Genomic DNA, 13,833 nt, shown 5'->3' with positions numbered 1-13,833 from the left:
AAGGTGAGAGGCCTGGGCCAGACTCCTGCGGAAGCAGCACAAGCAGACAAGTGAGGGACTTGCTGGATGTCCAAAAGCAGAACTCTTTTAGGGCATTGATGACTCAGCTGAGGCTAGGTGGATACTTCCTAATTGCCCCCCAAAGCCCTGGGCCCTGGGAGTAGCTATCAACCCAGAGGCTAGCATACTGGGGAGCCACTGGGAAAGCATGTCCTGTCCCTCAAGACAAGTTCTGTGTTTCCTGCTTAGAGGCCTGAAAGGACTCGGCTGTCCTGTCCAGGGCTGGATGTGAAGTCCTGAGCCAGCCCAGGCTGTGGGAGGAGGCCCCCTTACCTGGGGAGGCTTCATTTGCCTCTGCAGGCAGATATGTTCAGGCTGGGGATATAGGAGCAGGGCACAAAGCCCTGGGGGCAGAGCTGGCCCTGAAGATGCCTCTTGGATAGGTGGCGATACCAGGGTTGTCACACATAGTTCGAGACAAGATGTGGCTCGGGGTCATGCGCTGTCTCTCTGTGAAAACACCTCAATTCTGCCCCAAGAACCTACCAGGACAGTGGAGAGACATGGGTGAAGGTTACGGGGGATGAACAGAAGTGAGCACCTGCTGTGTGTGAGGGAGTTTAACCACAGGGCGACATTATTTCATTCAATTCTCCAAAATCCCTGCAAAATAGGTATGGTTCCCATCTTATAAAGGAAGAAATGTGTTCAGCGGTCAGATAAATTGCCTTGGTTTTAAGTGCACAGTAATTTTAAGTATCCAGGACTAGATTTGAACCCAGGTCAATGCCAAATCCAAATGAGGAGTCAAGTCTTAAACCACAAACTTGGTGGTGGGAAATCAGATTTATTAATAGCTTGTTATGCCTGTGTTTTCTGGGATCCTTAAGCCTGAAAGAGCCAGGCTGAGACATTTGTCTCCTGGGTTAAAGGTGTCTCCAGCTTAAGCAAGTGGCCTCTCTCCCTCTGACCAAGCCTCCTGGTCTCAGATCCTATGAACTTGGAAGCAATGAAGCTAAAAAGAATATTCTCTCATCAAGTCTTGAAATTCTAGTGCCTTTCTGCCCTGCCTCCAGGGCTGGTCCTTTTAGGGGAGGGTCACTTACCTGTCTCCATCTTGGGCTGTTCGGAACTGGTTCTCAAGACAAGCCAGAAGAGGCCCCACTCGGGCCCCTGGCAAAAGAGGCTCTGTGATGGCCCTGATTCAGATGGCAGTTGTCCGGTGTCCCGTGCAGATACAGGAACTTCCTTGCCAGACTCTTGTTTTTCAGAACCCGGCTAAGCTGTGCCAGATTCTGAGGCTGAAAGAGTCCGCAGAAGTGCCTCTAAGCATTGTACCCTGTAGGGCAAAGGGCAGGAGCAGTTTTGTCTTCCCCCTGCGGATTCCCACTGGCGTCTGCTCACCACAGTTTGTCCTGATTTGTCCCAGGAGAGCTGTTTGGTCAGGCAATATTGGGCAGAACAAAATCCCTGCTGGCAGAAGAGGCCTTGAATTTTCCAAAGACCAAACCACTGCTCTCTGGTTTTCAATTCGAGCAGACAGCTGTGTTTTGTGCGTACACTGTGGAGTAGGTCCTAATGTAGGAAGCTGTTGTAAACCAACACTCACCACCACAATGATACGATCATGGCATTAACTAGGCATAAGTAAGACAGTGCTCAGAACATAAAGACTCCCAGATTTGTAGAATGACTGAATAAGTCAATGAACAAACCAAGAAATGAAGAGCATGGATAAAATTTAGCTGCTCAGAAGACGACCACCTGCTGCGTGATTCCATTTATATGAAAGGTCCAGAATAGGCAAACGTAAAGCTAGATTAGTAATTGTCAGGGGTTGGGGTGGGGGTGGGGAGTGACTATTATTACTGTTTCTTTTGTGACTGATGAAAATGTTCTGATGTTACATATGATGTACAACTTTATACTAAAATCACTGAATTATATACTTTATAGGATAAATTTATGATACATTAATTATATATCTATAATTTAAAATTAAGTTTTAAATTAAAATTTTAAATTTTAATTAATTAAAACTTTAAATTAAAAATTAAAATTTTAATTAAAAATATTTTTTACCCACTCAGAAATGAACAAAGATTAGCCATATTGATTTCTCAGCCATCAGGATCCCACACCAGGACCAAATCACATGATATGATGGGACCATCAGGATAAGAGATAGCTTTGCCATGACCCAAAGAGACTCCAAACACTGTCCACTGAACTACAACTCCCAAACACCATCCCCAAGCTGAACAAAGGAAAACCATGTGATGTTTCCCATTAATAGGCACTGCTGTGTGAATATCCTCAGGATCCTCACATTTCTGAAGTACTTTATAATCCTCATGTTATCAATGGGTATTTGCTGAGCTTGAGCAACTGTGACTTTTCCAAGGACACCCCCACCATTCCATGGAGCTCAAACCAGGCCTTCCAATTCCAGACTGGGTATTAGACTTGGGAAGGGATTAGTGGAGACTGTAAGAGCTAGGATGAAACAGCTTAAAGGGAACAGAAATTTGCTGTGTGGTTAACTTGGGCAGCTAGCAATCTCAGATCTCCAGCAGGAGGCGCCACCACTCTGTCAGAGCACCAAAATGGAGGGAAGGAAAGACACTCAGGTTCTTGAGTGTCTGCTATGTGCCTGCCTGGTCCTGTGTTAGGTGCACGCACTAGGAATTGCCCACCCTTTACTATACACTGCCAAAGATTAGCAGAGGGAGATGGGGCTTCAGGTTGCATTTAGACAGGAAATTAGGAGATAGGGAGAGGGAGAGATAAGCAAAGCTCTGGCCAAAGCCTTCCCGTAACATCATTATGTCAACAGAACACACTGGGCATAGCAAACACCCTTCTCCAACAACATGAGAGACAACTCTACACACAGATATCACCAGATGGTCAATACCAAAATCAGATTGATTATATTCTTTGAAGTCAAAGATGGAGAAACTCTATGCAGTCAGCAAAAACAAGATCTGGAGCAGACTGTGGCCCAGATCATGAACTCCTTCTTGCAAAATTCAGGCTTAAATTGAAGAAAGTAGGGAAAACCACTAGGCCATTCAGATATGACCTAAATAAAATCCCTTATAATTGTATAGTGGAAATAATAAACAGGTTCAAGGGATAAGATCTGGTAGACAGAGTGCCTGAAGAACTATGAATGGAGGTTTGTAACATTGTACAGAAGACATGACAAAAACCATCTCACAGAAAATTTCAAGAAGGCAAATGTTAGTTGTCTGAGGAGGCTTTACAAATAGCTGAGAAAAGAAGAGAAGTGAAAGGCAAGGGAGAAAGGGAAAGATACACCCAACTGAAGCAGAGTTCCAAAGAATAGCAAGGAAAGATAAGGAGGCCTTCTTAAATGAGCAATGCAAAGAAATAGAGAAAAATAATAGAATGAGAAAGACTAGAGATCTCTTCAAGAAAATTGGAGATATCAAGGGTACATTTCATGCCAAGGATGGCAAGATAAAGGACAGAAATGGTAAGGACCTAACAGAAGCAGGAGAGATTAAGAAGAGGCAGCAAGAATACACAGAAGAACGATACAAAAAAGTTCTTAATGATGAGATAATCATGATGTTGTGGTCACTCACCTAAAGCCAGACATCCTGGAGTGTGAGGTTCAGTGGGCCTTAGGAAGCATTGCTATGAATAAAGCTAGTGTAGGTGATGGAATTCCAGTTGAGCTATTTAAAATCCTAAAAGATGATGTTGTTAAAGTGTTACACTTAATAAGACAGCAAATTTGGAAAACTCAGCAGTGGCCACAGGATAAGAAAGAATCCCAAGAAGGGCAATGCCAAAGAATATTCAAACTACCATACTGCCAGGAGCCAGCATGGGAGATCACACCCATGACAAGGTCATGTGGAAGAGACCTGACGAGCAAGGTGGATCAGGACTCAAGGGATCCCCTGGACCTACTTGAGCATCTACCCCCAAACCAGAATCTGTCTGTCTGACTATTTTATGCCTTTCATCAACTCTTCTGACGTTAACAGGGGGCTATCCCCAACCACCTTTCTCTGGAGAAAATCAGCTTAGGGCTCTAGCTAATAAGTCTCTTGGGTATGAAAGGAAAATTTCAATTCAAACCCCCTCTGTTGGCATTCTAGCTTGCTTGGCAGGTTTATCCAGACTCTTGCAGCTACACATGTGATTGTTCACAGCCTCCCAACTGTGAGAGGCACAGGAAGCCTAAAACATTCTAAAAATATAGAGCCTTTTGAAGAGTTAAAAACTATTAGAATAGTGCTGGTGTAGGATTTCACTGTTGAGCCAATGCTTGCTGCCAAGTGCCCATATCCCTTATCCATTGTGCACCTGGGAGTGCATTAGTTAACATAGTTGGAATGTAAGAAAAACAAGTAGTAGCCTTGGAATTAACCACATCAGACTTTTGAGCTAATGGGTTCTTTCTTTGTTGTAACTCAATGCACCTTTGCTCCGCGAGAATGTAACTCTGTTTAATACTTTTTGAGGCTGACATAGATTAGAAATATAAAGAAAAAACACTTCAAGGGAAAATAAGTTTTCTGGTTGAGCAGCTTTTATCAAAAGAGGGTCATAAAATGTCCACAGGCCTCCAAGGCCAGAAGATAATGTACACAACATTGTTTATGAGAAAGGTATGCAGAAAAAATCCTGGTTTCGATAAAGACAAAACAGATGTAATGTTTGGGCTGACTCTGCATGACTGCACCTTTCATTTCCCTCTATGTACAAGTCAAGGTATAAAAGTTCCTTTTGAAAATACAGTTATGGGCCTCACTCACTGAAGCTTGGTCACCCCGTGTCATTTTCTCTCTCTCTCTCTTTCTCTTTTTCCTGACACTGGTGCCATCTCTCCTGAGGGTACTCCTGGATCATGCTGGGGCTGGACCCTGGCACCATACAATTGCACGCATTTCACATACTAGTAAGGTTATGCTCAAAATCCCTCAGCTTTAGCAGTATGTAAACTTAGAACTTCCAGATAAACAAGTTCCATTCAGAAAAGGCAGAGGATTCAGAGACCAATTGTCATCATTTGTTGGATCACAGAGAAAGCAAGGGGTTTCCAGAAAAACATCTGCTTTTGCTTCATCGACTATGCTTTAGCATAGCCTTTGTGCAGATCACAACAAATTGTGGAAAATTCTTAAAGAGATGGGAATACCAGACCACCTTACCTGTCTCCTGAGAAATCTCTATGCAGGTCAAAATCAACAGTTAGAACTGGACATAGAATAACTGACTGGTTCAAAAATGGGAAAGGAGTATGACAAGGCTGTATATTGTCACTTGCTTATTTAACTTATATGCAGAGTATATCCTGAAAAATGCCAGTCTGGATGAATCACTGGCTGGAATCAAGACTGCTGGGAGAAACATCAAGAACCTCATATATGCAGGTGATATCACTCATATGGCAGAAAGTAAAGAGGAACTAAAGAGTCTCTTGATGAGGGTGAAAGAGGAGAGAGAAAAAGCTGGCTTAAAACCAAACATTCAAAAAACTAAGATCATGGCATCTGGTCCCATCACTTCATAGCAAATAGAAGGGGGAAAAGTGGAAACAGTGACAGACTTTATTTTCTTGGGCTCCAAAATCACTGCAGATGGTGACTGCAGCCATTAAATTAAAAGATGCTTTCTTCTCAGAAGGAAAGCTATGACAAACCTAGACAGCATATGAAAAAGCAGAGACATCACTTTGCCAACAAAGGTCCATTATAGTCAAGGCTATGGTTTTTCCAGTAGTCATGTATGGATGCAAGAGTTGAACCATAAGGAAGGCTGAGCACTGAAGAAATGATGCTTTGAAATTGTGGTGCTGGAGAAGAATTTTGAGAGTCCCTTGGACTGCAAGGAGATCCAACTAGTCAATTTTAAAGGAATTCAACCCTGAATATTCATTGGAAGGACTGATGCTAAAGCTGAAACCCCAATACTTTGGCCACCTGATGTAAAGACCTAACTCACTGGAAAAGCCCCTGATGTTGGGAAAGATTGAAGGCAAAAGGAGAAGGGGAAACAGAGGATGAGATGGTTAGATGACATCACTGACTCAATGGCCATGAATCTGAGCAAATTCTGGGAGATGATGAAGGACAGAGAACCTGGACGTGCTGCAGTCCATGGGGTTGCAATGAGTTAGACAGACTTGGTGACTGAACAACAACAATAACATATTATTGAGCTAATGGGTTCTGGCCTTGGAGGCCTGTGGACATTTTATGACCCTCTTTTGATAAAAGCTGCTCAACCAGAAAACTTATTTTCCCTTGAAGTGTTTTTTCTTTATATTTCTAATCTATGTCAGCCTCAAAAAGTATTAAACAGAGTTACATTCTCGCGGAGCAAAGGTGCAGTGAGTTACAACAAAGAAAGAACCCATTAGCTCAATAACTTTCAATAACTGAACAGGAGGACAAAAGGAGAAATTTTGAACCTGATTCAAGTTGTACCACTTCCTAGTTATGTGGGCTTGGGCCAGTTACTAGATGTCTCTGAATTTATTTCCTCATCTATAAAAATGGCTGTCACAGCTGCTTGCAAGGTCATTGGGAGGATTGGAAGAGTTAATGTCCATTAAAGATTCTAGCAAAGTGTCTAAGTTTTCTTCTTTCCTGGGATAAAGTCTTTTTGTGTCCTTACCAAACAACTAAGGCAGGCTTACTTTTACTCCACTGGTTCCCTACTTCTCAGGCTCTTTGCCCTTCCCCACTCAGAGCCAAGATCCAGTTTCTGTATCCCTGGGACTTCCTCCCTGGACCTTGCCAGGGTGGTGGGCAGGGGCAGCTCTTCCATGCCTTTTAAAGCTACTGTTTTTTTGTTTTTTTTCTTCTTTTTTTCTACTTGGAAAGTCCTGATGTCTTTGTTCAGCTCCTGTGTCCAACCTGTTGTGTCCCTAAAGCTAGAGACGCTGGTGAGAATGGAGAAGATATGGCAGGACAGCAAAAAGGAGGTCCCAGGGATGCTTTACTGCATCAGCCTCAGCACATCTTATAGACAGTCCCAGTCAGAAGGGAGGCACCAAGGATCTTCCCTGACCCACCCCGCTCCCCACCACCATCACCAGCAGCCCTGCTCTGGGGCAGCCTGGGAGGTGGGGCCGGCAGCCCCCTCCCCTGGAAGGCTGTAGTACCAGCTGCCGCTGCATGTTGAGCAGCCAGGTCCAGCCTGGTCCTTCTCACTTGCCGAAACCGCCGGTCCTGGAGCTCATCACTAACCTGAAATCTTGAAGGTTCAGCTTGGCAGGGGTGGTGGCCATGAGGCCTCAGGGGATGGGGTCAATGCCACTGGGTGGCAGGGAGTGTGAACAGCACAGATCGGACTAGCCTCTTGGAAGCCCAGAGGTCATCACACGATGCCAAGCTAGCTCAGAGCTGGACAAGCCAGTCATTTGCATCTACCAGGTTTGTATCAGAAAACAGGAGCCTGGATGGACACGTAGGAATCTGGAGTTGACAAGGCAAGAAGTCTCCTCTCTCGCACACTTCTTTGAGAAGGAGTGGAAGGCGAGCTCTTTTCAGGACCATAGCCACCCATCTCCTCCCCTTTTAGAAATCCTCTAATCCCGGAGGGGGTGGCAGACTCGTGACTGAAGGTCTTGATAGCACCTGCTTTATTTTCACGGTCCTGGGGAGACAATCAGCAGAGGCCTGGCCTCCTGGCACTAAGCTGGGCTCCACCCCCACTCCCACCTGCCCCTGGGGAACCTGGTCACTGTCATACACAGTCTGCCAGCTGGCAAAGAAGGCAGAGCTGAGTGGGACTCGGGGGTTGGGTGCTGAAGCCTGGTACTGGCTGTCCAGGTGGAACATGAAGGGCTGGAGCGTGGTGTGGCTGCAGTGGAAGGCCAGAGTGAAGACACTGGCATGGTACCCCCTGGGAGGGCCCCAGGGCTTTCCTAGCCCTGTTCTCTCCCAGAACCAGGGACAGAAAGTGCTGGTAGGTGAAGATCTGAAAGAAAAAATGGAGGAGGAAAGTTACTTTAGTGGCTGCCCACCTACTCCACTGTCTTCGGACAGATTTTTTGCTTTTTCGAAGGGGTGCTCAGACACCTTGATTCTTTCTTGGCATTATGTTAATTGTGACAGTGTTAATGTCCCATTGTCTGATGAGGGATACTGACGCCCAGAGGGGTAGGATGACATGAACAGGGTCACAGAGCGAATTAGTGGCAGAGTTGAGGGTACAGGGATCAGGAACACCCCCAATCACCCTAGTTGACTTGAGGCACATCTCTCTGGTTTGTGCCTTCTCATGGCTCCTAAGGGATGCTGGGGCCCACGGTCTCCTACCTGGACCACGGCCCCCACGATCTTCCTAGCCTCCTGGTACAGCTTGTCTCCAGTCCACTGGGGATCCAGGCATCTCAGCTCAGTCACCAGCCAAGTGTGCATGACTGCCAGTTTTGGGGTTTCAGTTGACCGGGTATCACCTTGAAAACCCCAAGTTCAGAGTCACCACAGCCCTTCCCAGAGAAATGTCTTTCTGCTAAGGCAGACACACACAGCTCTGGGGACTAGAAACAGGTGGTGAGACTTAGTGACTTGTGACAAATTCCTGGCCCCCACTGGACCTCCATCTCCTCAGTTGTGCTGTGAGGCTCCACTGACCCACACAACAGCCCGGAGGGGGAGGACAGGGTTGCCTAAGTCTCAGCTCCCTAAGTTCCTAGAAGGGATTTGTGTACAGTGGGCAAGCATGGGGCAGCTGCTGGTTTGGGGAAGGAAAACCTCTGCTTGATGATTCTGCTTGGCAGGATGACCAGAGCCAAGGCTGGTGGGGGTCCTGGGTGATTCTAGGAGCCTTGCCTTTGAGACTGAGTCCACCTGTCCGGTGAGTTGCATCCCTCTGCAGGGTCTCTCCTGGGGGCTGGACTTCTCCTTAGCTTTGGGCTTTGTATCATGCTGCTCTCCCCAGGGAGCCCCAGGGAAGGAGAAAAAAGGAGAGTCAAGCAGAGCCTGTTTCTGTAGCCAGACCTTCTCCTCGAGGCCAAGAGGGAAAGTGCTGTCCTGAAGGTGGCCTTACACACGGTCATTTGCTGTTTTTGAGCTAAGCCCTTGTGTGTGGTCTTAATCAATCTACTCTTATGCAGACCAAGCAGCCTGCTGCTCTTAACAGAAACAAAGAAACATGCAGTCCTGAGAAAGGGGGCTGGAGCCAACTCCCTATGAAGGAGGTGGTAGTGCGGAGTGGAAAGAGCCCAGACCTGGCCACTGCACTGACTCCAGTCCCCATGTGGACTCTGCCATCGGACACTCTGCTCTGGGGTGCGTTAGTTGTCTTCGCTGAGCTTCTCGGCTGCAAAACGAGGGTGATGCTAATGCTGCCTTTTCAGGGCAGCTATAAGGATGAGAGATGGCACGTTCAAATATCTTAAATAACCAGAAGTGATGGCCGTCATGATGATAGAGAGCAGAGGAGAGGGGAAAGACCCCCAGGAAATTTTGGATTATGCATCTGGAAGAAGGTACCAAATGCCAGTGTCTAGCTAGTGCAGGGAGGAAACTGGCTCCTAAGGAAATTTAACCTACAGTAGAAAAATTATTAGTGGAAGTGAAAGCTGCTTTCAGGAAATTAAAGAGGCTATTACTGAGAAAAAGAGAGAGAGCTTCTTCTCTGAGGGTCTAGAAGCTCAGTGAAGAGCAACGGATGGACGCTGGATCAATATGAGGCAGGCTTTTGAAACAATCAGCACCACTCCAGATGGACTGCGTAGGGGATGAGGCCCTTATTGGTGCAGAGAGTCAAGCAATGATCTCTGGACACACACTGGTTTTGCAGAACTCTTTCCGACATACTGATTCTGGGAACCACGCACAGATCTATGCGCCTAATATTGAGGTCTGAAGCCAAGTACCCCCCACAGAGTACCCTCTGGGCTTCCCCTCCTGGCACCTGGGACTGGCTCTTTCCTAGGGAGACAAGACTGTCCACCCCCAAGTCTGACCTGCCAGGAAGCAAGGGATGCATGCTAAGTGGTCAGCGAGGAGGCAGGGTCATTGTGCAGGTTGTCAATGGGCAGCAGGGCCTGGCTGTTGTCCTGGAAGCGGGTGCTGAGTGTGAGAAGCCCCAGGACCTTGGTTTGGTTGCGGAGCTACATGGCGAGGGCGACCTCATTGCCATACAACATGCTGGCGTCCATGAAGGAGGTGAGTCCATTGATCTGGTTGTGGACTTTGTTTTTGCTTTTGTACCAAGCAGAAGAAGGAGATGCAGTCTTGCTGACTGGCGATGCGTGGGTCATTGGGCGGGGTCTGAGGTGGAAGAGGAGTCACTTACATGGGGGCCCTTCCTGAGCAAGCTCACCCCTCCAGGTCATCCCCCACGTGCTTCAGAGCCTTGCCCAAAACTCCCTTCCTTGCTACTCTATATATAACACAGGAGCTCAGCTCCAGCCTCCGTGATGCCTACAGGAGTGGGATGAAGGCTCGGGAGGGACGGGGCATATAGCTGATTCAAGTTGTTTTACGGCAGAAACTAATATAACATGCAAAGCAGCTATACTCCAATTAAAAACAAAAGCAAAAACTCTCTTATTCCAGGAAATCCTCCTTGACTCATCCAAACAAAGGCTGCTCATCAGGTTACCTAAGCATCCTTAGCACTTGGTGCTATGGCGTCATGAAAGGTTAGACATGGATGAGGCCTTAGATCCTCATGTTACAGACAGGGAAACTGAGGCTCAGAGAGAGGAAGGACAGCTCCTCAGGGGGAGAGAGGGGAGTGGAAACTAGTTCTCTGACATGAAGGCTTGTGCTGCTTTCACGCCACTCAGTTCAGCAGCCATCAGCCCCTTTCTGTGCTGGGTGCCTTGGAGATCGTGAAGAAAACTCCAGACAGGCTGCAGGAAGCTGGCAGTTCATTGAACACAGACCTGCACATAGAGTAATGTAACTTTAAATTAAGGTGGTGTTTGCTGTGTTAGATTTAAAAGTCAGAAGTGCTAGTTGCTCAGTCAAGCCTGACTCTGCGATCCCATAGTCTGTAGCTCACCAGGCTCTTCTGTCCATGGGATTCTCCAGGCAAGAATGCTAGAGTGGGTTACCATGCCTTTTTCCAGGGGATCGTCCTGATCCAAGGATTGAGCCCAGGTCTCCTGCATTGCAGGCAGATTATTTACCATCTGAGCCAGCGGTGAAGTCAGTAATGGTACTAGGAAGATAGCGGATGGCTCCCCAGAGAAGCCGGAGGAAGGAGCCAGCCAGGGGCCCTCACATGACACACTGTGAGAACAGTAAGGGTGAGTGAACATGTACGTGTGTCGAGGGGTGGGGGAAGGGGGGCGGCTCCGTGCCCAGCAGAGGCTCTGCTCCCTGGAGTCCATCTTTTCTTCCCTAGTGTCCTGCAGCATCCTTGCTCTCAGCATGAAGCAGAGCACTGTCCTCCCAACCGGACCCAGGAATTTGTAGGAACTGCAGGGGCCTCGGCCCACCCCAGAGGGAGGGAAGGACAAGCGCTAAGAGACTTTAAAGGCTTCCAAAAGCAGCAGTCCTGAGGCTTCCCCTGCTGGAATGCCACCCACAGCTCAATGCCAGTCTCAATTGTTTCCCCTTTTGTGAAGCCTGCACTGAACCTCCGGGCAGGTTGCCCTCCCCTCACCCCTCCAACACATACAGAACCAGGTGTGTGTGTCCGACTGTGCGTCTTGTTGCTGTCTGATACTCCAGCATCTCAGGCAGCTCCCTAAGGCAGGTGCTCTAGGCTTCCCAGCTCTTGGCCGGGGATGGAGCCTGGGAGACTGCAGTACCTTGATAGAGAAGCAGGAGGGCAGCTGGGCACAGGTGCTCTCACAGTCGATACCCTCAGTGAAGGCTGGGGACTCAGCGGGGAAGTCCAAGTCACAGCCAATGAACTGGCCACACTGCATGAACTTAAGGGACTGGCGTGGTCAGAGGTCAGCCTCTCGCAGCAGAAGTGCATGATCTGGTTGGAGACAGCCTGGACCTGGTGGGGAGAGCAATCAGTGTGGGGCTCTGACCCCACACATGTCAGAGCCAACCCAGAACTCAGGGGGCGACAGGTTGTCCCCGCTGGCGTTAACACAGCCTCTCCTCCTCTCCCACCCTCCCCTCCCTTTTCCTGCTTTGTCCCACTTCCTGTGTGGCTGTCATTCCTACAGAGATGCTCTCCATCCTGGCTTCTGAGGATTCCAGGAGGAAAGAAAGGAGAACAGACTAGATTGGCTGACTCAGACCCCACCAGCTCCTCCAGAGAGATAAATGATAGATCGATTTATACAGACTAATGGATAATTAGATAATAGAACTGATTGAGAGACGTAAGGGTTGGTTGCTAGGTGATGGATGATAGAGAATTGGATAGATGGAATGAGCAATGGAAGAAAAATCGATAAATAGATGATGACAGATGGATAGATGATAGATTGTGATATTGACATATGAATATAAAATTGATAAATTGTTAAATGAGAGATAGGTCAATACATGGAGCTACATTAAGTTGTATTGCTCTTGAAGGTACTTTGACATGAATTCTTTCAGAAGAAACAGTACTATAATGGCTACTACTAATATCTTCCCAAGCCAGAGGTCAAACCTGGGTCTCTTGCATTGCAGGTGGATTCTTTACTGTCTAGGCCACCAGGGAAACTCAAGTGCTACTATATCACATCCTACATTGATGTTTATATCAAGGACCTTAATAGTCATAACAGTAATCTGGAGTGGGTTTTACAGCTGTTTTACAGCTGAGGAAACTGACTCAGCTGGAGTCCTTGCCCAGAGTTATCTGCCAGCCCACAGGAGAGCCTGGTTCAAGCCCTGTCTGGCCGACTCTGGCTGTGCTTCTGTTCCCCACGTTTAGAAGAGATGAAGTATCCTCCAGCCCCTCAGTCCTGACTCACGACGGGGAGGGGCAAGCTGTTGCACCTCTTGCCGGGGTCCAGCCGAAGGGGAGAGACAGCCTGTCTTCGTTCGCATGCCAGAGGCTGGTTGGAGACCCCCAGCCAGGGTCTCCTCCCGCAGCAGGGGGTGTGTTGGGGTCAGCAGGGTTGGGAAGGAGTGGCGGGCGGATCCGACCCCCTCCCAGGTCAGGTGCCACTCCAGCACCCACTTGTTTTTGCATCTCCTGGTGATGGTGCGATATTGGTGACTGCGCTTCTCAGCTTCTTCCTGGGAGCGCAGTCACTGGCCTGGGACAGCAGCCGCAGCTGGGGTTCATTAGCACATCTCGGGGTGGGCTGGTGGGCAGGGTTCCAGCTTCTTGAGCAGGTCTGTTCCATACCTCCCATCCCTTTCCTCTCCCCTCCCAACACCCCAAGGAATGTATCCTGCACCCTCACCCCTTTCCCCGCCATCTGGCTTTCTTCCACTCCACAGTACCAGCGACACTGAAGGATCTGGACGCCTGGAGTTGTAACTTTTCTTCCAGCAGCCCCAAGGCCATGTGAACAACTGTCCTGGTGGCTGCTACCGGTTGTTTGAAGGAGGACAGGAGGTCCATGGGGCTGGCCGAGCCTGCGAAGGTGCTGCTTGATGCTGCCCAGCAGAGGAGGAATGGGGGCTGGAGGGAGAAAGCACACCACCCAGCAGAGCCCCAGCTGAACAGTCAGGACAAACAGACAGAAGGCGAGATGGAAGGGAAGCTCTCTACCAACATGGCATTGCCCCACATAATTGGTTGTACTGAAGGCATGCTGTCCCCTTTTGGACTGGCCATAGAGACACCAGGCCCTACCCTGTTTGCAGCTGTGGACCCAGTACCCTGGGCCTGTCAGTGTTTGGAATGTTTGCAAGCAGTGTTTGGAACGTAAGTAAACTGTGTCCTGTTCTATCCTGGCTCAGCTGTATGAAATCA

At 48.2% G+C, this 13,833-nt stretch overlaps 1 pseudogene; it reads right to left on the bottom strand.

Annotated features, from left to right (window-relative positions):
* Positions 1–344: 344 nt before the first annotated feature.
* On the bottom strand, positions 345–13,333 carry LOC106990716 (eosinophil peroxidase-like; annotated as a pseudogene).
* Between the last annotated feature and the right edge of the window lie 500 nt (positions 13,334–13,833).

This window comes from Ovis aries, chromosome 11 (genome assembly GCF_016772045.2).
Source record: "Ovis aries strain OAR_USU_Benz2616 breed Rambouillet chromosome 11, ARS-UI_Ramb_v3.0, whole genome shotgun sequence".
Classification (NCBI taxonomy): Eukaryota; Metazoa; Chordata; class Mammalia; order Artiodactyla; family Bovidae; genus Ovis; species Ovis aries.
Note: the sequence above shows the minus strand (reverse complement) of the source record. Positions and strands in the feature narration are given on the sequence as shown.